Consider the following 27,055-nt stretch of genomic DNA (forward strand, 5'->3'; position numbering starts at 1 on the left):
ATATTTCATCCTCTTATCTTATCCAACTACAAACATGAAGGTCATCTTTGATTCACTCTTTTCTCTTTTCCCCATCCCATCATAGTCTTGATATATACCTTTGAAATACTGACTTTCTTTTCTGCTCTCCAACCTCACTGTCAGAGCCTCATATCAGTTCTTGTTTCTTCTCACTTTGGCTATATTTTAGTCAGCTTTTTTTGCTGCTGTGACCAAAAGACCTGACAAGAACAATTTTAGAGGAGGAAAAATTTATTTGGTGCTCACGGTTTCAGAGTTCTCAGTTCATAAATGGTGTAAAGGTTAATTTGAATTGTCAACTTGATTGGATTAAGAGATCCCTATGATTAAGAGGCTTCTGGGTATCTCAGTGAATGTTTCTAGAAATGACTGGTATATGGGAACTGAAGTGAAGCACAGACCTTAAGCATGGGTAGCACCATCCAATAAGTTGAAGGCTTGGATGGAACAAAAGTTGGAAGAACAAGGAAGCGGCAATAGCTGCAAGCTGGATTCTTTTTGCATGGGTTCTTGATTGCCTGAGGACATCAGACTCCAGCTCCTTTACTTTTCCAGAGCAAACTCTTCCCAGTGACTCTCCAGAGAGTTTTCAGGCCATTAGTCCCAGACTGGGCCTGCATCATTGATCCCTCTTGTTCTGAGGCTTCAGCTTCTTGGACTGCACAACTACTGGTTCCTCCAGCTCCCAGCCTACAGATGGCAATTGTGGGACTATCCAGCTTCTGGTTGTGTAAGCCCATCTAATAAATCCCCTTTGTATGATCACATATTCTGCTGGTTCTGTTCCTCTAGAAAACCCTGAATAATACCAATGGACAACTCTTCCTCTGTGTCCAAGGTGAGGAAGAATACCATGGCAGAAGGGCTTGGCAGAGGAAAGCAGCTCAGAACATTGCACCAGGAGGCAGAGCGTTCATTCATCACTAGGGATAAATATTATATACCCCAAAGGCATGCCCCTAGTGACCTCTGTCCACAACTTACCTGCCTAGTTACCACCCAGTTAATCCCTATCAGGAGACAAATGCACTGATTCAGTTAAATCTCTCACAATCCAATCATTTTACCTCTAAATTTTCTTGTATTTTCTCACACATGAGCTTTTGGGGGACACCTCATATATAAACCATAACAGTCTATAACAATAACCTGCTCACCATTTTCAGTCCTCTCACCACAGACTGATTTTTCAAGTTGTTGGAAAAGTGATTTTCTAAAAACTGTTCTTCTAATTGTGTAATTTTCATATTCATTAGGATAAAACTTAACTTAGTGTGGCTCCAATTTACATCTCCAGTCCCATGTCCTACTTTCCCTCTATAACTTGCCTGCCCCCACCAGCCATTTTGCACTTTACATTGTTGTTGGTTTTGTTTATTTTTTCATGCATTGCATAATCTTTTTCCACCTTTTTATAAGTGCATTATAGTTGTATATAATGATGGAATGTGTTGTTACATATTCATACGTGCACACAATATAACAATATAATTTGGCTACTATTATACCCCAACACTTCCCCGCTCCCATCCCCTTATCCATTTCCTCTACTGCTCTCCCTTTGATTTTCATTAAATTCCCCACCACCACCACCACTTTTATTTTCCTCTCTAACTTCCATAAGAGGAAACATATAACCTTTAACCTTCTGAGTTTGGCTTATTTTGCTTAACATAATGGCCTCAAGTTCCTCATTTTCCTGCAAATTACATAATTTCTTTTTTCTTTATACCTCAATAAAACTTTATTGTGTATATATAACATGTTTTTTATCTACTCATTTATTAATGGACACCTATGCTGGTTCAATAGTTTAGCAATTGTGAATTGTACTGCTATAAATATGGGTATGCATGTGTCACCGTAGTATGGTGATTTTAGTTCTTTAGGATAAATACCAGGGAGTGGTATAGCTAGGGCATATGGTGGTTCCATTTCCTAGTATTTTGAGGAATATCCATATTGATGTCCATAGTGGTTATACTAATTTATAATCCCCCAAAAGTATTAAAATGTGCCCTTGTCTCCCCATCCTCTCCAGCATTTATTATTGTTTGTATTCTTGATGACTGCCATTCTGAATGGTGTGAGATGAAATTTCAATGTAGTTTTGATTTGCATTTCCCTAACTGCTAATGATGTTGAACATTTTTTCATAGATTTTTGGGCCATTTGTATTTCTTCTTTTGAGAAGTATCTGTTTAATTCATTTGTCTTTTCTTAATTGAGTTATTTGGTTTTGGGGTGTTAAGTTTTTTGGAGTTCTTTATATTCTAGATATTAATCCTTTGAGAGAAGAGTAGCTGTCAGGAGCCGTCATCTATGGGCTACACATGGGTCACCATACATGGAAGCCAAGGGGATAGACATCTGGTGTCTGGGAATGACCAGTGAACATTTTCTCTAGTCAATTGCCCAGGGAAAAATGTAGATTTCTATCCTGCTCTGCAGTGTGGCCCACACAGCACCTGAGATGGGTGTGACCTGCCAAGATGTCAATCAACCTGCTGATTGCAAGACATCAGGAAGCAAGACTCTGCCCTTGAAACCTTATTCCTGCCTTTAATGTACCCCCTTAAAGAGACCACAGAAGCCATCCTTTCTTTGTTCCAGAACCCATGTGGACTAGATCTATCAGGGGCTTTGCCTTTTGTAAATATATTTCTGAATATTTGTGTTTTGTCATTCACTAATTATTTGAGATTTTAAGTATTAGGGTAGCTTAGATTCTCCTGGGCAGGAAGAAGAACCTCCCAGTGAGACACTAGCCATTAACCACGATTAGTAGCTAGCAAAGATTTTTCTCCCATTCTGGAGGTTCTCTCTTCACTTTATATGTGACATTAACTGGTATATGCCATATTTGTTCATGCTTCAATGCTTTTGCACATGCTATTTGCCCTATCTTAAACACCAATACCATTAGTGTGTGTCCTCTCATCTCCAAACACACATGCACACGCACACGCACACACACATGCATGCATACACATACCTTCTCCTGAAAAATTCTTATGTAGGATAGGAGCCTAGCTCAACTTCTGAGGTTTTTCCAGGGTTGGGCAGAATTTCTGTCTTTCTTTCACACTCTATCCATATTACTTTGTTTTAATGCACTGAATTTAAATTATGTCTACGTAGCTTTTTTCCTTACAACACAAAACTCATTGGTGCCCACAACGTATCTTATTCATCTTTGTAATTCACGTATGCCATGTAGTACTGACATAAAAGAGATTCTTACTGAGAGTTTTCAGCACTGTTGAAGATGACTGTAGAGTATGCATGCCGGAAATATTAAAAACAGAAAGACATTTAACCTGAATGCTGGGGCACTTACGGGTCCACAGGCAGAAGGACACACTAGATAATCCCTCTAGGATTGTCTCAGATCTAGCAAAATTCTCATAGCTTTTATTGAGTACCCACAATAGACCAAGCAATGTGCTACATAATTTTTTAAAAAAAAAATTTTATTCATTTCTCATAATAACACTGTGAGATTGTCAAATTATTTCCATTTCAGTGCTGAAGGAAAGGAGGCTCAGAGAAAAGACTTGCCCAAGTTCAGCACTGAGCCAGCAAGCTCCCTACTGACAAGCAATTCAACAGCAAGCCTGCACAACAGGAAAGGAGTTTTTTTTAAGCACTGAAGCATAGCAACATTCTACTGACCCTCAGTGAATGGGAAAGAGCAATCAATTGATAATAAATGAATGTATAGAAATCAAGTGGTTTTTCCCTGTAGCCTAAGTGAACTCTGTTCCCTGTTGAAATTAAGCCTTGTAACTATAAGGTAAATTTAACAAAAGCCCATAAGAATCTGATCCTTATCACAAATATTAGGTGGGGAAATAACCCCAAAGGAAGGAAAAAAGATTTCGGAGGCAATGATGAAAATTCTGATTAGTTTCTCACATCACACTTTATTCAGCAGAATCCAAAACAAAATCTAGGTGGCCTTCCTATAATGACCCAATGATTCATTTGTTACTGTGCCTTGAAATAGATGCCAACTTGGCTGGCTGCTGCCTCCTTTCCAGTGCTGGCCTCACTGACCTCCTGGCCTATGTTTGTCATGAGTCCCCTGGCCCCACTGCCCTCATCCTCTACCATTTATAACAGAGTTTGATCTCAATTCTTTGACTCCGCTAGGCTCTTCCCCTGTCAGATCATAGCTCACACTGTGTTCTCAGTATACTATGATTTTACCCGGATTCTCAAAAATATACATTCAATAGTCAAAACTGGAACAATTTAAGCAATGTAATAAATAAATATGGTATTGAATGATAGTAAAAAATAACCGTGAGTCTAAACTGTATAAATAAATGATTGGATAAGTAAATAAAGCAGGAAAAGTAGCAGATAATCATTACAGGGAAAAAAAATCAAATTAATAAATGTAGAAGAATGAGGAAAATTAAAAATCATCATTATAACACCACAGTAGTAACTGCTATAGGCAAAATCTACTGATTAATGCTGTAATCAGTGGATACATTTTTTAAAAAAGAAGATATATGCATAGCCTCAAAATATCTCCCACTTAAAATAGCATAGGGATACACTCTATTATCAAGTTAATGTTGAATAAACTTTGGTACTTTGCAACTTTCTGGAAATTTCATCTATATCATTAAATTTACTGGTATAAAATTTAAATATTTATTTATTTATTTATTTTTCCCCACCTCCAGATTTACCAATAACTGTGGTACTTTTAATATATGCCCAAAGAGTCTGACAGACCTCCTTCTAAGAGATGGTACTCAATTTCTCTCCCATTAAGTATGGCTGAACTTGCTTCTAAAGAATATAGCATGGAAGAGGAAAAATAGTAAAAATAGTAACCTTATTAGCAAACACCACTTGAGCATGTGATTAAGGTTAAAATAACCAGTAATTATTTGTGTGGATGTTTTGAGCCTTCTGATATGATGTGATAAGAAAGGCACATCACTGCTGTGGTATTCACCCCAAACTCTGTAACCTCAGACTATGAGAAGGAAACAGTGCACTCAAATTTAGAAACATTTTGAAAAATATCTGACTTCTAAACTTCAAAAGTATCAAGGTCATAGAACACCAGGAAAAACAAAGAAATAGTCATAAACAGGAGGAGACTAATGCATATGACAACTAAATGCAATGTAGAATCCTAGATTGCATATTGGAACAGAAAGGGGGCATTAATGGAGGACCTTAGAAAATCTGAAAAGGTCTATAGTTTAGTTAATAGTAATGTACCAATGTTAATTTCTTAGCTTTGAAAAATATACCATTGTTATGTCAGATTTTAACATTAAAGGAAGCCAGGTGAAAATATACATGGGACAATTCTTACCTTTGAAACTCCTTTGTAAATTCAAAAATTATTTCAAAATAAAAAAAAAATCTTAAAGTATACCTTTTTTTCCTGCTTCTTATGCATATTTTATTTTTTTTTTCTAAAATGAGGATGTTTCCTTGCAAAATCGGGAAAAGCAGAAAAATGTTCCTTCTAAAGACTAACTTCTTGGGAAGAGGCTCTTCTCAGTGAGGCGAATTGCTCTTTTTTTAAAAATATTTTTTAGATGTTGATGGATCTTTATTTTATTCATTTATGTATATGTAATGCTGAGGACCAAACCCAGTGCCTCACACATGTGAGGCAATTGCTCTACCACTGAGCCACAACCTCAGCCCCTGAGGCGAATTGCTTTTTATACTGCACTCCTTCAAGATTTTGTCTGTTCAGACAACACTCCATCTTAGCACTCAGTTTATCCTACTTCATTTTATATTAGGTATGTGTTTTGTTTTGTTGCCGCTATACGGAAGCAAGGATCCTTTAATTCCCAACCAAGCCTTAGAATCCAATGAGTGCCAGCTGAGTTATTGTTATGGAAGGAAGCCTGCATCCATCTAAGGCCAGTTCCTGAGCCAGCCCTAGCTTTGGGTTCAGCCTGCCAGCTGCTATTTCTCTAAACTTCTGCACCTGGGACCTCAAAATATAATATAATACCGGAGCTCAAGGCCAATCAGTCCCAGGGTGATTCATGCAAATCTTTACTATCACTGGTCACCGCAAAAAATATAGCCTTATGTGATAATTGATCCTTAATGAACTTCTCATGCTGTCCCACATCTTTTTAACTATCTCACATCTCATAGTTTTCTTTCCACTAACCCCAACAGAACCTCTACTCAGAATGTTCAATCTAACCTCCCAATTTTACTGGAATCTCCTGTAATGACAATCCTCTTGAGAGGTTAAAAACCAGTACATACTTGGAATAAATTGCTCTGGCTCAATACATACCACCCCCCAACCCCTCAACACATAGTTCAGAAACTAAACACAGAAGGAAAAAAAGGAAACAAAGAATATCCAAATTCTTTTAGGTCAAAAATTTTGTTGTTTATGAGAAAACAAGCAATGGTTCATTTTTAACCAGAGAACAAAGAGTTTTCTGGCATCCTATATTGAGCATCAAGTCCAGGATTTGCACAAGAAAAGGAATTTCAATTTCTGGACCAAGAAAATTTAAAAAGTAGCAAAGATCATATTTTGGCCACAATTTTTGATGCTTTACTGTGGTCCTAAAATTTGTACTTGGAAATCTGTCCCAGAGATTTAGAAGAAGAAGCAGAGAGCTAAAGATGTTCCTTTTGTGGTACCATAACTAATGCACTTGGTGTTTCAGATTCCTTGAGGCTATAGTTTTCAAACCAGATAAGCAAAAGCCTAGACATAGTGCTCTTTGATGCCACTTCATTTCTGTAGGAGACAATGGTCTAGATGTGGCTCCAGGGTTACTTGGATATGCTGTGAGTTAGCTTCTTCTCCCTATCAGTAAAGTGCAATATTTTTTTGTTTTTCATCTTCACCATCATTTGAATAATAAGTAACTGGGAGCAAAACCACACACAAGGAGAGAATACTAAATAGAATTCCATGGCTAAGGCTGCCATATATGCCACAATGCAGGCTATGCATTATACAAAGTCATTACTTCAAAGGAGGTGTCCTTTACATCAAAGGTACCATATATCTTCATATTTATTAGTGTGGTTTTTCAAACAATGACAGGAAGGCACCCTATTCTAATAAAACTATTCTGTTATGACAATTTCCTACAGATGAAGTAAAGTGTTTTGAGTAAGGGATGTCTTTTTCTATTTCCCATAAAAGTGTTATATGGGCTAGTAGCAGTCATAATTTAATTGGATGTTATAAGACAGTTTCCCATGCAGTAATTCTACCTCTAAATTCTTAAACATCAGTCCGCAGTAAAGATCCACAAATATTTCTGAGTTTTGGGGTTTTTCTCTAAGAGTTTCCACTTACAGTAAATCTAACCTCAACTCAGATAAACATTTATAGATATGTGAGAAAAGAACAATAACACACATAATAATAATACATCTAGCTAAAACAATATCTTAAAACAGATATGGTTCACTGGGATTTTACATACAGAAACTTAACAGTTTTAAATTTCAAAAAAAATCTACGATTTCATCTTTTCTGCACTACAACAGTTACTTGACCCAGTTTCTCCACCAGAGAAGTCCAATTATGTTACACAGTGAGACTAAGATTTTGTCCTAAATTTATAATGGAAGATATTCATTAATTTGCTCTCATCCTCTCAAATAAATTTGCTCTCTGTGTGAGTCACATAATAGTTATTTCTTAAGAAACAATAAATATGTCAACAAATATTTCTTGGGAACAAGGGCTATATGGCAAGAACCTCTATTCTGCTAGGAGCTAGAAATATATTTTGAGAATAAAATAGAGTCCTTTTCATCAAGAGAATTATACCTTAGTAGAAAAGAGAAATATATAAATACATAGTGGTAATTCAGTGTAATATGAACTTCACTAGAGGCATATGTTAGGTTCAAGCATAAAAAGAAGGGAGGAGTTATCAACTGTATGTGAGACACATGTGAGTTATCATAGACGCTTTCCTAGGATAAGGCACGTGGGCCTAGTCTTGATAGATGAGTAAGAATTGGCAGGTGGGCAAGGTTAGGCATACAACAGACTGTGTAAAGAGTTTCTGGGCATAAAAAAATCAAGGGACATTCAGGAAGTTCCAAATATGTGTATAAGGTTAAAGCAAGTTGTGCCAGCAAAAGACAGAGACAGAACAGAGGATGGAGAGAGGAATATGGTAAGAGATAGAAGTCATGGCATCTCCTATGGAGGGCTTTTGATAACTTGAAAAGAACTTTCAATTTCAACCTGTTGGCAAGGAGGAGTCATTGAAAGATCTTATCTAAGGAAATTATATGCTCAAATTTGGAACATGCCAGCTTTTTAGATGATCCTTCTGGCAGCAGTGTGGAGGATGAATGGAAGAAAACAATACTGGAGCTTAATCACAGAACAGGAGAGAGATGAGAAACCCTTGGGAAGAAGGAAAGGTGTAAAAGTAAATTCAGGTATAGACATGTTGATGAGGAGCTGCCAATAGTCATACAGCAGAAGATCTCTGAACATAGAAATCCTTGTTGAAAATAAATCTTGAGTCTTCAGGATTTGGATAGTAACAGTAAGCATAGGCATAGATGAGAATCAGGGATTCTTCAACTGAGTCCTTGGACTTCTAAGAGTTCTGCAGATAGAATTCAGAGAGTATGAGAACTTAAATAAAAGAAAATTACAACTTGTTTTCACTAAGTGAAATTTCCCTCAATTACCTTCAATTATAAATAAAGGCAATAAGTACCAGAAGTATTAACAGTATCTGTGATTAAATCACAATACCTATAATCACCAATAGAAACCTCAGACATTTTTAAATCCGCTTCAGTTATTAAAGATATCTTGAAATTACTGCTTCAAAATTATGGTGGTGATTAGACCCACCATTAGATATTATTATTTCGTGGGCTAATTTAAAAACCCTCATATTACTGTATCATAATATTTAGAGATATTTTGACAATTGCATTTTTTAATTTTTTTTGTAGTTGTATATGGACAGCAGGCCTGTATTTTATTTGCTTATTTCCATGTGGTGCTTAGGATCTAACCCAGTGCCTCAGATATGCTAGGAAAATGCTCCGCCACTGAGCTACAGCCCCAGCCCTTGACAATTGCATTTTAATATAATTACTTTCCTTTACATTTCTGTGCATTTTATTCAATGCATTCGAAACATTATCCAGAGAAGTAATCAATGGGTCTCCCTCTCATGCCAAAGGGTCTGTGGCACATTTAAGAACCCCTGGGTTAGTATAAGAACAAAACCAAGGGAGGAAGCCTGGGAAACATTTTAAAGGAGTGGGTTTTGGGGCAGGGTGGGACTAAGAATTATCAGGTAGAAATGTAATAGAAGAACCAGGACAGTGCATCACTGCAGGATTTATAAGAACAGAAAGTTGCAAGGACAAGTGATCAGAAGTGTTAGGAAACATAAAAGGACTAAAATATTTCCCTTTAATTTACCAATTAAAAGGCTGGGGTTGTGGCTCAGCGAGAGCACTCGCCTAGCACATACAAGGCCCTGGGTTCGATCCTCAACACTACATAAAAATAAATAAAGGTATTGTGTCCAACCAACTACAACTAAAAAATAAATATTTTTTTAAATGTATCAATTAAAGACTTGTATCAGAGTTCTTTTACTGTAAGCCATAGAGCCAACTCTGTGACGTAAGCAAAAAGAAATGTTTTGAAGGAATATGAGGTAGATCACAGATTCCAAGGGGAAAAACTGAAGAATTAGTCTATGAAAAAGACAGGAAAGCAGAGACTGTTCAGGGAGATTTGAGTAGCAAGAAGGAAAAACTCACCATTTGTCATTCCCGCAGTATGCTGGCTTGACCTGACTTGGGGTCTTGTGTCTACTTCTGGGCTGGGAGAAAGCTGGGCTCCTGAACTGAAGTTACATCAAGATTCATGGAGAATGGCAGCTCCCTGAGATGATACTCTGTCACTAGGAGGGTAAGGATGCTAGGTAATTAAAGCACATGTCCACTTCAGGGGTATCTTACTGGCAAGTTTGGTGACAGCACAGAATCTAGGGGTTTTGTTGTTGAGACAGGGCTCTTGCTAAGTTACTGAGGCTGTCATCAAATTGGATCCTCCTCCCTCAGCCTCCTGTATCACTGGGATTACAGTTGTGAGCCAAGCCTGGATTCCAGGTTGTTTTTGTCAAGGGGCTGCCCAGAGTGATGCAGAATATCCCACTCTGCCAAAAAGAAGTTGGCTACGAGAAAAGATGCATGGAGTAACAATAAGGAAGAAAGGCAGAATCAAGGGAGAGGTTTTGGTTCTATTGTTTCTAACCTAGAAGATATTTGAGTATAGTAATAGATAGAGAAAGGAGCCAAAGTAATAAGAAAAGTTTAAGATCTAGATAAACCCTGGAAGATGCATTGGCTTTGAGCAGAGAGAAGTTACTATTGCCACTTCCTACATCAGGTATTTATTAGGCCAGAAACCATGCTACACAGACTTCACCTGCATTATCTTTTAATACTAAAAAGTATCTAATTATAATCATCCTCCATTTCACAGAGTAAGGAATTAAAAATAGCAAGTTTAAAGTAAATTGCCCAAGGTCACATAGCCATAGGGCAAAGCAGGGACCAGGCACATTTCTTTCTAACTCCAATCAGCCTCTTTCCATAAAATCCAGAAAAAGGAGTCTAAGAGAGATCCCCAGTTTGTCAATTTGTACCAGGGAGGTAGGATATAGAAAGGATTTTTGTCACTTAGCTTCACTTTTCTCCACAAGGAATTGCCAGCCATTGGTTGAAAAATAGAAAGCTGGAAATGACACAGCAAGGCTGACCAATGAAAAATTATTACAATCCAGGCAGAGAATGGGAGAGAACTGGCTATGATAGGAAAAAAGGTCTGAGGAGCATGCTGACATCCCTCTCCACACACAGAGACGCACAAACACATACAGTCTTTCAAGACTACACAGTATCCAATGTTCACAGCTGTGTAACTTTATAGCTTCTACAGCAAGGCTACCCACTCAGGGTGGGTAGACCTACACTCAAATTCCAGCTGTCTCAGTGTTGTGAAGAAAGGTGAATTTTTTTAAACATATAATTATTCAAATTAGTTATTTCTTTGGCTCTGAGTTCAGATAATCAGAGTTTCCAGTTCTCATCATTACTGAGCCAGCAGTAAAGTAATGCCTTTAAAAATTGTGTGTTTGCAATGGGTGTGTACATCCATACATATATTCAATTTCTATCACTAACAACTTCAGCTAGCATCCATCTACAAAGTTTAAATATGGTCAACAATTGACTTCTTTCCTACTTATATTTTTCTAAATGAAAAATAAGTTTTAGTCTTCATTTTTTAAAATCCATAATTACCATGTAATATTTTTAGATCACGTTTTCATAATGTAACAAAAATTCAGAAATGCCTAGAAGATTTTTTTAGACTAGAAGAAGAAAGAAAGGAAAAAATGTTTAATATCTATAAAGAGTACAGTCAAAAGGCTTAAAGTATAGACTTGTTTAATACCTTTGGGGAAGTAATACTCTCTCACAAATATTTTTTGAAAATCACCTGGAGAACTGAGGATGTGGCTCAGTGATACAGTGCTTGCCTAGTATGCATGAGGCCCGGGGTTCAGTTCCCAGCACTGAAAAAAAAATAATAATCGCCTGGAAAATCACTGCAATCTATCTCAAAACCAAGTTTATGATTTAGTGCTCAGTTGACAAAAATATAAGTCACAGAACGGAATAAAAAGAAAGATTATATACTTTTAAAGCATGTACCTATAGAACATAGAAGTTATCTGGGAAGATTCATGCCAAATTATTGAACTATTTACCTGTGAGATTGGAATGGTGTGGACTTGGGAGTTCCCACTCAGGGAAGAAGGGAATTTTAAATTTTCTATGGTATTCTGCTTTTTTAATATAAGCTTATATTGCTTTTTAAACTTAAAACTACTAATGTGTGTGTCTGTATGTACTTGTGTTCATTCATTCATTTAATAAACTTTTTGTTTTGAAATAATTTTAAATTTCCAAAAAAGTTGCAGAGATAGTACAGAAAATTTCCATAATACTCTTCACTATGTTTCATCTATTGGTAAAACATCATGTTACCAAAGTATGTGTGTAAAAACCATAAAACTGATCTTGGCACATTACATTAACTTAATCCATACTTTATTTGAATTACCAGTTTTTCCATTAATGCTTTCTTTCTGTCCCAAGACCCAACATTATCATGGGAGGACCCCATGAAAATATATAGTAAAACATTTTAAAATGGATTTAGTTAAACTCTCTCCTTAGTCTCCTCAACAATAGCTTCTTAGGCTTTTCTTATTTTTCATGACCATGAAGATTTGAGGAATATAAGCTAGGTATCAGGTAGAAGAACATCCTTCAGCTGAATTTGCCTGCTATTTTTCTCATAATTAGAATGTGGTTATAGATTTGGAGGAAGAATATCATCAGTATGAAGCACCTATCTCATCACATTATATAAGGGGTATAGGATATTTACTACCATCATCGGTGATATTAATCTTCACCACTTGCTTAAGGTCATGTTTGCCATGCTTCTCCATTGTGAAGTTATTATTTATTCCTTTCCATACTCTGTTCTTTGAAAGCAAGTCATTAAGTCTAGTCTACCCTCAGGGGGAGGTAAGCTTTTCCTCCTAAAGATGGGAGTATTTACGTACATAATTTGGAATTCTTTGGTAAAGATTTGTCTCAGCCAGTGCAGTGGTGCACACCTATGTAATCCCAGCAGTTCAAGAAACTAAGGCAGGAGGATCCAGAGTTCAAAGCCAGCCTCAGCAACTTAGCAAGACCCTAAGCAACTCAGAGAGACCCTGTTTCTAAATAAAATATAAAAAAGGGTGGGATGTGGTTCATTGGTTAAGCACCTTTGGGTTCAATCCCTGGTTAAAAAAAAAAAATGCACCAAGATTTGTCTCTTCTACCCTATTTATTTATTTATTCAATCACTTATTTTTAATAGTATGTACTCATGCACTATTTATTTTATACTTTAAGTTATAACTCAATGCTACATTATTTATTAGATTTGGGCGGTTGAAACATTTTCAGCTTTGCTCTTGTCCCCCACTGAAGTGCCTATTCTTTTTATTTTTAAACACTCCCTTACTTTCTCAAATTGTATGACGCTCTTGCTTGCCTTGAACTTCTCCCTGCCCTGACCCTAGAATAAACCACTTTGCACTCAAAGCCTTGATTCTTTTATTGAAGAATGGCATGCAAAATCCAAGTTCTGGCTAGTCTGTTCCTTCAACTACCTTTTAATAAGTTTGTTGTCGATTTGAGTTAGCATGTATGAAGCACTCTCAACATAGAGCCTAAGACACAGGAGCACTCAATAAAAGGAAAAAGACATCATTGCTGTTATGGATATTAGTCAACTTTTCATTGCTGTGACCAAAATACCTGGCAAGAATAACTTAGAGGAAGAAAGATTTTGGCTCATCGTTTCAGAGGATTCCGTTCATGGCCAGCAGGCTCCAAAGTAGAAACATCATGTTGAAAGGGTGTGGTGGGGGGAAAGTTATTCAGCTCATGGTAGCCAGGAAACATATGTGATATGATTGTTCCTGTACAATTTAGGGAAAAGCAGGAGAACTGGACTAGATGCTAGCACAAGATTTATTTGACCACTTATGTACCAAAGGTCTGAAAGTAGAATAAAAATTCTCCTAAAATGAGAGCCAGGTAAAGAGATAGACCACTATCATAAGTAACCCAGTTTCCACTGACCACACCTGAGCATTTCCTGTATCCCAGGAATTGTACTAAGTGCTTCACACACATTATTTCTAAGCCTCACAATAGTTGACAAGGTAGGTACTATAAAGATAAGCAGGGCCCAGAAAGGTTAGGCAATATTTCCTACATACAGAACTAGTAGGTGACGGGACTAAGGTTTGAACTCGTAAGATCTAACTAACTACAAGCCTAAGCTCACCAATATCCCACCTGTCTTCCTGTGAGAATCAGTCCTCTGAATCTCTGAGGGAAAAAAATGTTGCTGTTTAAACATTGTTGCGAATAGTAATGCCAGCATTGTGGGCTTCAGAGTTAAAAATGGCTCTTGTCTACAGAATTAATTCAGAAGACAAATGAGAATCATGCCCATAAAAAAGAAACACATTATGGTGCTAAAGTCAAGAGTAAGTAATCCCTGAAGTCAGGATGTAGTAACTTAACATATCAGTGTTGGGAACTCTCTGATCAGATTAGCTTTTAATTAAAAATTTAAATAATAACAAACTTTCTGTGTTGAACAACAGGTCTTATTTAGTAGAGTCCCCATTCAGTACACTAACTTTGTATTTTCTCCCCTTCTTCACCACAGTGCACCAGCCACACTGGCTGCTGAGGTTGTCCTGGACACAGACTTTAAGGTGGAAAAGGTTTAGAGATCAGCTGAAAAGATACTGGGGATTTCCATGAGAGAACTGTCTGCTCATATCAGGTCTATGGTTTAGAAAAAGGGAAGTCAGGAGGTGGAGGAACATGACCTAACCTGTCACACAATAAAAAATTATATGGACTAATCCTAAATTCATTTTCACCAAATCCCAAAGACTTAGAAACAAGACAAAACTTGGCAATTCAACATATCTTGAGAGGGCTGAAGATGACTTCCTGTCTCTACCTTGAAGGATAGGATTGAAGACAATGCTTCATTCCAGATAGGGAGTTCAGAAAGGAACAGGTTTAGAATGGAGAAGAGGATGATATTATTTGAGTTGTGCAGAGTAAGGTGTCTGGAAGATTCAGGAGGAAACATAAGAAAGCAGAAGCATGTAAGTTTGAATCTCAGGAAAAATAATAGGAACCTAGAAATCCAAATTTAAAAGTTATCAACACTTTTCTTCTCTATAGGGATAGCCATCAAAAAATATAGAGCAGCTAGAGAAAAGGAAGAAAGTAAAAGATTTGTCTCTTCCTATCTGGGACTAGACTGATAATCCCATGAAAGTAATTTTAGACTAAATAAAACACTAAATTTGATTAGTGGTCAGCATTAAACATATAGAACACTTGTGAACATTTAACTTCAAAAATTAATTTTAGTTCAAAGAATTTTACAGAAAAAAAATGTAAAGTCTATGTGTTATCATCACATTAAAAACTCAACTGTTTGTGGTTTTCTTAATAGATGTTTGTTATTGTTTCTCTCAAAAAAATGAAAAATAAAAAGAGGAAGAGTTGAAGTAAATTTGCAGATGCCAGACAAATTACGGGAATTATAGTTCCAGAAATAGTTACTTGAGGATGACATGAAAGACAATCTTCTTATTCTCCCCAAAATTGTCCTTTGGAAACCTTGTTGAAATCATATCAGCTCTAGTAGCTATAACCCCAAGTCACATTACTGGAAGGACACCTCAGGAATCTGCCCCTTCTCATAACTATTTTCTTCTAATCTATAAAGGTACAATTACTTGTTTTAATAGCTAAACATTTAAATATTGATGATTGAAGAGCACTATGCTAGTAACAGCATCATGATTATTTATTGAGTTTCAAGCACATGTTGGGCACCATTCTGGGAGCCATGGCCATTCTCAGTAAGCTTACAAGGAAAGCATTATCAAATCCATTTTACAAATGAGGACGCTAAACTCAGCAAAGTAAACAACTTGCCCAGGGTCACATGTTGGTAGCAACAAAGCAGAATTCAATCCTATATCTGTTTGTTTGTTTTTTTTTAACCAATGCCCTTGAATATTCTGCAGTACTTTACTTGCTATTTAGAGAAGGACTTTCATCAATGAGCTATAAAAATTGTAAAGACTAACACTGGTATGACAATAAACAAATTATTTGATTAAGTGACATGAAACTGCTGATATCTGACCATCTTTGACCACAAAAATATAAATTCCATAAGGTTCAACCTAATTAAAGTGCATTCAACCATATTTTCTGTGGATGTCTAGAGCAATGGAGTAAATTTCTAAAGAGATTCCACATCCAACAGAAGAGACTCAAATATTTCACCCAGTGCACTAACTGAAGAGTACATATTGTAGCTTTAAAAAAAAAAAAAAAAAGGAAGAAAAAATAAAAATGCATGAATTTGCAAGACAAGGAAACTAGAAAAAAAAAGTGTTGTGAAAGACAGTAACTTGAAAGTTTAAGTGAACCGTATGTGTTGATTTTAGATTGACCACCAAGAACTCTATGAAATTCAAGCTAATGAAACACAAGTATAAAATAAAAATGGTATAGAAACCCTATTTTCTAAGTTTTTGTTCCCAAAATTCATGTTGAAATCCTAATCTCTACAATGATGGTACTAGGAGGGGTCCTTGGGAGGTTATCAGAACATAGGGGCATAACCCTCATGAATGGAATAAGTGCCCATATAAGGGAGGACCAAGAGAGATCCCTCCCTATCCCTTCCACCATGCAAAGACAGTTAAAAGGTTTGACCTGTCATTCAAAATGTAGACACTTAACAGACACTAAATCTGTAGCACATTGATCTTGGACTTTCTATCCTCCAAAACTGAGAAGTAAATTTCTGTGGTTTATAAACTACCCAATTTTTAGTGGTTTTTGTAGTGGCCTAAATAGAACAGGACAATAAATTAAAATGTTTTCATCTACACGAAGGCACTAAGCAGGTTTAAAATATTCTTTGGAAAATCTTTTTTGAAAATCACAAGGCCAAATAAGTGAATGATTTGGAGAACCTTGTAAATGAGGTATAAAATATCCTTGTGTCCTGCAACTGGCCATGCCATGTACTGCAAATATAAGAAAATTCTCATGAGGCTTAATTTTTATCATGTAGCATGATGAGGTTGATAAAAGTAAATGTATTGAACACATTTTAAGATCATAACAGTGTGTTTTACAGTTTAATAGCATTATATTTTCTTATTCAGTCTACTAAAATATAACCAAAATACTGCCTTATCCTAGGATGTTTTTCTAATTGATTTTGGATATTGTTTGTCTTCTTAAAAAGGAAGGCAACTTAAAAATAGCATGTTGTCAAAATGGTTTGAATTTCAAGAAAAAAAATCTCACACCTCTTCCTGAGAAAGAAATACTCAGTTCACAAGCATGACATTTTAGAATGCCTTTGGTACAAAATTCAGCTGTAGACATATCCACTGCTAAAAGAGTTTGCTGGTAATTTAAAATAAATAGCAAAAATCAGTTATATTAATTATTCCCTTCATATATGAGGCTTCATGTTCTGGCTGAACAACTGTTTCATTGTGTTCCTCTGATTTGCTTTATTTCTCATTAGAGCATTTTTAATAGTAATAGGGAAGGGCTGACTACAATGGTTTACCATAACTTCTCCCTATTGGGTGCTTTAAATGAAGTTTCTTTGAAAATCTACCAATCTATTGACCTAAGACTTATGGCTAAGAATTTAAAGATTAAAAAAATAAATAACTTTATTCCTAAAGGAGATTCAAATTCATTAATGTGAGAAACAGACAACCACCAATAGAAGAATCAATATATCTTTCAAATGACCTGCAAAACCTAACTCCCTCACAGAAACTCTGCAGACAACATCAGTACTACCCAGACAATATTCTTGCTCTCAGTGAAAGAATTCAGAATAATCAGATGGAACATAATGCCCTTACCATCAGCCACAAGGGCCTCTTGACATACTATTTGAAATAGCAAGAATCACTCATGGGTGTTTAGCACCTTGAAAAGGACCACTGCAAAAGAGAATTAATTTCCTATATACTGAATACAATCATATTACTTCTTTCTAGGGTTAAGTGAATTCATTTATTCTCATAACATATCATATGCAAGGCACTATTCTAGGAGCTAAGAAAATATCAATGAATGAAACATACAAAAAATTCTGCCCTTGTGCAACTTACATTAATTATACTAGGATGAAGAAAACAAATAATAAATAGGTAAAATGTGTGATAAATAAATGGTGATAAATGTGATGGAGAAACATTAAGCAGGGAAAGAAAATTAAATAAGATAATATATGTGCTGGCACAGTATAAGCATTTATATTTTTAAATTTATACTTCTAAATTTATACTTCATACAATTAAATTTATACTTTATACATTTAAAATACTAAAGCACTTTTCTCTCTGCTAACAAATGCTCTAAAAATTATTTGCTTGCTTTCAGGATTGGGTTGGAAAATTGCATTTTTTCTTGGAGAAGTAATAATTTTATCACACTACTTGTGAGTAGGGAAAATAATAACAATTTTCATTCATCAAATGCCCTCTTTGAGCCAATAACTTCATTTCATCCTATAAAATGGATACTCTCCCTATTATATGTTTGGGAAAAATAAGACTCCAAGAACTTAAGATCACAGATTTAATAATTAAATAACTAAGAAGCAGAGGTAGATATACCTAGCTTCAAAATCCTACTAGGCTGTTTTCATCCAGCTTATAGATAAAAAATATTCAAGAAGGGAAACATGACTATTGCTCACAAGGCACTACCCATTCCCTGCCTACCTTCCCTACCTCTAAATCTCCTGCCCACAGAATAGCAGTCTATATACATATGTGTAAATTGTTAGGTTTTAGTATTCCAAAACTCAAAATAGACTCATTCGGTACAAACTATTGAAAAAAAAAATCACTTTAGGTTTGGTAATGTGGCATGTTCATCTCCAGTTGAGGTTCTCTTTTATTTTTGAAAAGGAACACATTTGTTTTCTCATCAAGTTTGTTGACAGCACTCAACTTACTTCTTGTTTGCGTATTTCAGCATATACAATATTTAGACAAGGATGGTATTAAGATCTAAGAACCAGAGAAAAACATTGTGCCAGAGATCATAATTTCCATGATATTTTTTAAAATATCCATGATATTTTAAAAAAATAATTCCAAAAAGTAAAATGAAACATGGATTCATTCACTTTCATGACAAATAAACCAAATAATATTAACCAGAACAAAGAACAAAAGAGAAAACTCCCAAAGCAAAAAATAACTGGTGAGATATGTCTCTTCATAAGCTGATTATATCATGTTTTCCTTGGTCCTCTGCCTCTCAATCTATTCCTTTTCAGTTTAACTAGTCAAACGTCAAATGTTTAAAAATCTTATTGTTAATTATTTATTTTTAAATTAGTGTCTTAATTCACCAATCTGATTCTTTATTAATCCTCAGAGCAATGACATCTGTTTTTGTGATCATTTTTATTTTTACCTCTGTTTTTAGATTTGTCTCTTTATTCAATCAGCTGCCACTCTGAGGCATGTGTTTCCCTATAGTATTCAAGAAGCTGCATGTCACTCCCTGCCAATGCTGAAGAAATGTGCTTTGCTCTGGCTTCTTGCTGTGCTGCTTACCTTCTCCATTACCGCCCCCCTTATTTTTACTTATTTTTAATTAAAAGTGAAATTTAACGATAGCACCAAGAGATTTTTTTTTCTTAAACTACACTTGCACACCTGTTTTCAATTTTGGATCACATTTTCTACCACATGTGGCCCTGCTACTTCAGTCATTTCCAGTTGCTACCCATATAGACTACCTACAAGGCTAACTAATGTGAGTTTTAAAGGGTCATTCCCCTTTAATTCACACAAACGTGAAAACCAGATTGAATACAGGGCAACATTTGAATTAACCATTAAAAACTAAATGCAAGTGAATTACTTCACACGGAGCATATCAGAGGAGATGCAATGTCATTTGGCTTTAGATTGGCTATTTTTATGGTAATGTAATGAGAATTAAGAGTAACACAGAGAGGAGAGCCTTAGGAGGTGTGATTCTTGCAGGAAGAACTATGGTGGGATCAGAACTGTTCCAAAAGGTGACAGTGACAATATAGAGTAGAAACAAACTACAAGCACTAAGGATTGGGAAAGCTGAGAGTGGGCCAGCAAAGATAATGAGTTATTAGAAACACATTGAAATTAAAAAGTTGAAGAGAACAGAAAGTTATAGGCAACCACAGATATGCCTTAAGCTCCATCTCAGGGTATATCCAGAACCATAGAAGAATTAATCAGGATCATTAACAAGCAGAACACAGATAACATAGTGTTAAATCTGTGACAAGCTCTCCAAGTAATGTACAAGTGTGTCCCTAGGGTCGTCCTTATTTATAAAGTGTTTTGTTTTTCTCCTTAGCATATGATCTTGCACAGGGTAGAGATTTGATGCTTTTGTTGATTGTTAACTACTGGTGAAATTATCTGAAATAGCTGGTTTTATGGTACAATGGCGAATGTGGTGAGCATCAGAATTGTTAAGGGACAAAGAGTAAGTGTTCTTGGGGCTTATTCCCTGCAAAAAACTCCAGACTTAGGCTTCCAAGCAGTGACAAGTACCCCTTATGGATTTGTCAGATTCCTGCTTATTGACATAGTCAAAAGAAGAAGAAAAGGTTACCTTTTACCCCTTTCCTGTACAACAAAAACCATCCTTCATATTAATTCTCTAACAACTCTCTGCAAATCTCTAGACTAATAGAGTAAGGCAGCCACTTCTCACTGTGATATGATGGGTAAGAATGCTTCACTTACCACAGGGCCCAGGAGCCAGTCATTGGCATCTCATAATTATAAATGGTGGATCTGGAATTTAGAACATTAGCATAACTGAAACTGCCTTGCTGGAGAAAGATTCATTATAAATATTGAAAGTGATTCCCTTCTTAATTTTAAAAAAAAAAGCAAACTCTTCTGTAGTAATATAAGCTCAAATTATGGGTCCCCAGCCTCCTGGAGAGAGAGAATTGGGTTGAGGGAAGGACAGTGCTAAAAAAACATGCCCAGAATAAATATGCTGTGTAATTTAAATGAGAGTTAAACAAAGAAGGTGATGATAAAAGTAATCAAATAGTAAACAAAGGGCAAGAAAATTAATATAAACATTGAACCAATGCATGGTTAATTAGCTTGCTTGGCAAAGAAGATTTGATTTCTCCCCTGAAAGCAATAGTGGTGACAAATAAGCCTGATCAACCAAATATCTTCAGGTATAACGTAATATGCCCCCCTCTGGCTATAAAAGAAATGTCATTGGATCACTGTGCACACTGCTGAATTACCAAGGGGCAAGGAGGCAGGTGGTATTTTACTCTGGGTTGTTTTAACAATGATGGTCCCTTATATTTTAAGCTCCACAATTTCTGTTTGAATATTTTCATATCTGGGAGTTGAGGGAGCCTCAAACTCAAATTACATACAGGACTCAGGCAATAGGGGATGCAAAAGGACCATATAGAACAAGCCACATAATTTACAGAGTCCTGTGTAAAATGAAAATGCAGAGCCTCTTATTCAAAAATTATTAAGAATTTAAAGATGGTAACAGCAAAGCATTAAACCACATATAAATTCTTGTAGGTGTAGGGCCCTATGCAACTGCACAGGTAGCACATGCATGAAGTCTGCCTGCCCTAGACCCATACAAAACAAGCTCTAGGTCTGGTTCAGTTTATGCATTAGCCAGTTTGAGATCATGTTCTAAAGTTCCATACTCTCTCCCTTGTTTCCTTTATGGCTCAAGTACATAGTACATAGCAAGAGGGCTGGAAGAGTCAAGAAACTTTACCTTGTCCCCTTTGTGGCACAAGCACATAGCAAGATGGCTGAAGGAGTCTAGAAAATGCCTTATGGCTGAAGAGCAAAGAAACATAGCTGGTGGCTTACAAGGGAAACAAGTCTCTCCTTTATCATCACCAAGTATTAAAACCAACTCAAGGATTCTGATAGTAACAGGTATGTACTAACAGAGGAAAAAATCTTCTGCCTTATTAATTCAAAATACCTGAAAGTCTGTTAGTATGGACAAAGTCCTATAAAAATGTGATGTTTCTTTGAAAAGCCTTCTCACTCACAAGCTGTCTACAGAGCTGGGTATTTGCAATTGCCATCAAAGAAGGAGGAATAATCAATCTGCAAGTGATTTTTTTTCCCTACATGGGCATACCAAGCTGAACATACTCTATCTGCATGAATATGTACCTTAAAAAGTCATGCAAATACGTCATAGTACATTAGTTAGAATGATTATTTAAAGAGTGGTTCCCATTTGAAGTGATGTTTATAAGGTATGCTAGGATAAATGCACAGGTTAGGTGGACCTTGTGTGGTACACACTTTTACTAGCATGTTAGCTAGAATGCTTGATTTAGAGGGCTCTCTAGAAAAGTAGCTTTTAAAGGTGAGAAATGGCTTTCATTAAAATTTTCTAAATTTCTCCTTAATTGTCTGTAACATGCATTTCATCTTACTACATGTCAGTTTTGTCAAATGAGACAGACATACACTTTTTGAATGATTGCAATTATATTTCTCAAAATAGCTTAAACCAAAAAAAAATCACTAATTGCCATATTGGCCATATCTACACCTAGTAAGCTTCTAATCCAACTCAAGCAGGAATAAAATTTATTATTCAACACAGCAAAAACCATATAGAACCATATATGTATATGCACCTCTACATATTTGTGGAGATAATGGATTTATCTACTAGCACATGGAATAGAAGTGAATAGAAATACATTGCAGAATCACACAGGAAAATATTTTAATACAAATTTATTTGTTTATTTTTGTCATCCCTCCAGAATGTAGTTGGGGAAAGGATTTGTATATGTCATATGTATTGCTGTGTTCCTTAACAATGCCTGGACATAGAATACTCCATATTTGTTGAATTGAATCATAGAATTTAAAAAATGCCTTCCACTGATTCTAGGATTGGAAATAGAAGGGCTTCAGAGATATGCAGCAGGATCACCAACTTCCCTAAATTCCACTATTTTATTCCCTAATTGGTACCTAATTCCTATAGTCACTGTGCCTGGAAGCTCTCTTGCTTTCTGTCAGTCTCATTCTTGTACCTCATGCAGGCATGAGCTTTAGCCTCCTTGGAACAGGCTAGGATAGAGGTTAACTTCTTCCCAGAACCTACAAGAGGCTAATAAGCCCTGTGGAATATTTCTAAGTATTCACCATTCTGGAATCAATATCAATGTGCTGTCAGTATGTGCATTAACCCCACACTCAAACAAAGAACGGCCCTTAGAGCCCAGTAATGACACTGGGCGTGGATAGCTGGGGATGGGCAAGATGATGCAGAGATGACTGTATCATCTATCCTCAAACACAAGACTTCCAGGATGTTGCACAAGACTGTCATTCTTGTACTTGGTCAGAAGACAGCTTTTGGTTTCAGCCACTAACACATTCAGAAAAAAAAGAAGTCTCTTTTTATGTTTTTTACTTAAGAGATAGATTCAGATCACACCTTCACATCTTCCATGCTGTGAGAGAAGTTTGTTTCTCTTCCTTGCCTGGTATTGCCAGAGAATGCACATGTCTTAAAGTTAGCAGAGCCACTACATACGTAGCTGATAGAACAGGAACAACAAACTTGAATCATTAATGACTCAGGTCTAAGACATGCTTTTTAGTGACACTCCATCACACCCACACTCATTTATGTAGCTTTTTCCACATACAGGTCCTGCTAAAAAGATATGTCAAGAAAGAGTCATGGCAAAAGGTCTGTGCATTGATTCTGCATGACTTAAATCTCTAGGATAAGAGTAAATATTCACATTTGACCAAGATTCACACTCATCCTTACAGTAAAATAGATCTTCATGTAGTAAATGAGATTTTGTTCTACATGTGAAATCTGATTTTCCAATTAGAATGAGGAAGGGTGGGGTATATATAATACAGTGTTGATGACAGATCTGTATGGTATGTACAGTTAAGATGTCATAAAACTGGGATGACTGTGAGTAAGCATGTGGGATGCATAGCCAGATTACACTGGGAATCCTGACCCAATCACTTATTAACTATGTGACTTTAGCCAAGTTCATAACCTAAGAATCAGTTTCTGCAAAATGTAAATAATAGAACCTAATCCTATAAAGTAAGATTATTACTCTGTACCTCATAATGTCATTATAAGGACTAAATAAGATACATACAGGGCTGGGGTTGTGGCTCAGCAGTAAAGCACTTGCCTAGCATGTGCGAAGCCCTGGGTTCAAGCCACAGCACCACATAAAAATAAATAAATAAATAAAGGTATTGTGTCCAACTACAACTAAAAAATAAATATTAAAAAAAGATACATACAAAGCTTAGTCCCATAACCGATACATAATAATAACTGAATAAACGATAGCTGTGGTTGGTTAATATGATTATTAATTTTATCATTTCTACCATGGCCTAGCTATCAGCAAAGAATTAACTTCTTTGAAAATTAACTTCTTTGAAACTTTGTAATTCAGTATGAAAACCATAGCTGTAAGTATGGTGTAAAATTAGCTTCTTGTAAGGTTTACATGATCTATACAATAAATACAGTCTTGATTTTTCAGTTTTTACTATGAAACAAAATTCTCTAAGTTCTAGAAAATTTCAGTGAGACACCAATAAAGGCAACCAGAGAAATCTCTCCCCTTACTCAAATGGGTGCACACGTGTACACACACACACACACAGCATCTACCCCTTGGGGATATATTAAAACTACAGCAACTGAAATAGACTTAGCCAGTAATTAAGACACACAGCTAATCAGAGAACAGCACAGGCTGTAAGAAGAAACAGAAGACCTGGATGACAGCTCTCATTACCAGGGCTTTGTTCTCCTAGAGCAAAAGAACACATAAGCATAAAGTTGAAGAACTATTAACTGCATTTTGAATACTTGTTGGGGTTAGGAGAATCACGGGCTTGTCTGAACTGGGAGGATATTCCACTAGATAACTGCGTCAGCCCACACCCACCCTCAAAGCATGACTTCACTTTTTCTAACACTGCCCTAAAGAAATCTGGCCTCTGCGACTTCCAGTAATTGTGTAAATCACCGATGATGAAGCAACTGAGAGCACTGTTAGACAAAAGAGACAAGAATTAAACAAATAGAAAACTCATTAAAATTCTGCCTTTGGTTATTTTTTACTCCTAGCAATTCATGTTACCAAACAAGTCTTTCTTCATTGCTTTTCATTGGAAGTAATACTTTAGAAGAATTCTAATGGGCAAGGAGTGATTTTTCTCCAGACTTGTAATCCAGTCACTAGACATACTTTCCCTTCCCCCATCACCATCTAACACTCCTCCCTGTCACCTTAGAGCTGCCTACTTAGCTGTGTTCACACCCAGCAGTCCCGACAGAGCTTTCTGTTCACATTATGCGACATAAAACGGCAAGCAATGATCAATTCATACTCCTAAGTGCTTGCGATAAAGCCAGGCTGAGCTGACCTCTCCTATCTCACATAGCTGCATGTCAGCCATATAAGCTTAAAAAATAGAGTAGCATGTGTGTGATGTGGTATAAACAAACTAATTAAAATCTGAGCTCTTTCACTCAGGCTAGTGCCTAATGGGACCAATATGCTCAACTCTGAGAAAAAAAAAAAAAAAACAACCTCCAAGCTGGCTAGAGGTATTGCTTTTCCTGTTTCCTGTGATATATTTGTTTTAGGCTCAATAAATAGGCTAAAAGAAAAGAAACTCAAGGGTTGCCATTCTTTCCTGTGAGACTTTTCAAATAAATACTGTCAACTCGGCAGCACAGAATCACAAGACCACTCCCTGATTCTAAGTGGACATATTGATCAATTGAACTGACATGTGCCTCCTCCTTTCTCTCCCCAGTAGCAATCAGTTGCACTAGGGAAATCCATTTCATTTCCCAAAACAAAAGGCAACACATTACTCCTTACTGACAGTGTTAGGCTCTATTTTTTAGGGGAAAAAAATGATGCAAATATGATGATGATGATGAAGATACCTAAAGACTGAGCTAAGAGTTGAGATGAAAAAGATACATAACATATTTATCTAGAGTTTCAGAATTGAGTCAGGATTATGACTGAGTCCAAGGATCTAAACACCCTGCAATCACTGAGGATTCTAATATTTATTCATCATACCAGATTTTGGTTAAAGTTAAGCAAGAGATAGCAACACCACTGTCACTTCCAGAGGCTCTCCTCAGGGTTACCCTTGACTGCAACTGCCGCAGAGAAAAGACTTGTTCCTTTCTCAGTTACAAGTCAGCCTGAAAAGAACTCCAGCTATTTTAGAGACTAGCTAGAGACAGAAAAATATTGTGGCAGTCTTTCAACTAACTATGGAGGTCGTGAATTGAAGAACCACCACATAAATCAAAAGGCTTAACTAATTCCATTTTGTTTAAGTCTTTATGCTTTTAATAAATTCTTTCCAGAATATGCAAGAAATTCTCTTTCACATCAGGGTATCAAATGCTTATTCAGCATTCGTTCCTTACCATGAAGAAACTGAAACCCAACCGAGGTAAATACTGAATTCCATACTAAAAATCAATAACTATTTCATTAATCACAAGAACAAACAGGGGACCAATTAGCTCTGCACCATAAAAAAAGAAATATATATCCTTACAATGTTTAAATACTGTAAACTACTCATTTTAGAGCTTACCCATGGCTTTTCAATAGAAAATCATCATGTTTATAAAAAAATTCTATAAGAACACTAAAAATAACATACAGAGATAGAGCAAGAATAATTCTTTATATTTTGATACCTGTATGACTCTTACAGGCCTTTGTCTTAACCCGGCAGCCTGAAAAACAGATTTAGGCAAAACAACCCTTCTTTCCCCAGTCCATTTTAAGCAGAAAACATCCCCCAATCTCTGCCTTAGCAGACACCGACTAGCCAACAAAACAGCCGTGCAATTAAGGTCCAGACATTTAACACTCACCATCTCCTGCTCCCACTGTCTTCTTTTGATGTTTATGGCACATCTGTAGGATGCAATACTAGGAGATGCCTTGTTTGACCTGCTGCATGATGCTGTGACATCAGTTCAGATGATGCAGCTCATTATGGGAAAGACTGCTGTTGCTATGGCAACTGGGATGTGCTAGGAATCCTTGCTGCATTTCCAGTGGAGCCTCAGACAATACGGAAGCCCTGTAAGAAACAGACAATATGCAAAATTTAGACCAAAGGAAGAGGATTCCTCATTGGACTAAAATTCATAAGTTTAATAGGGATTT

General features: G+C 36.3%; 1 protein-coding gene across 1 annotated transcript in view; it reads right to left on the bottom strand.

Moving 5' to 3' along the window:
• Window positions 1-27,055, bottom strand: part of Akap6 (A-kinase anchoring protein 6) — a 516,193-nt gene that overhangs the window by 473,651 nt on the left and 15,487 nt on the right. Inside the window, exon 2 of the mRNA XM_048798442.1 lies at window positions 26,758-26,969. The gene's annotated coding sequence lies outside the window, so the exon portion shown is untranslated. The remainder of the gene's footprint in view (window positions 1-26,757; window positions 26,970-27,055) is intronic.

Source organism: Marmota marmota, unplaced genomic scaffold (assembly GCF_001458135.2).
Source record: "Marmota marmota marmota unplaced genomic scaffold, marMar, whole genome shotgun sequence".
Taxonomy (NCBI): domain Eukaryota; kingdom Metazoa; phylum Chordata; class Mammalia; order Rodentia; family Sciuridae; genus Marmota; species Marmota marmota.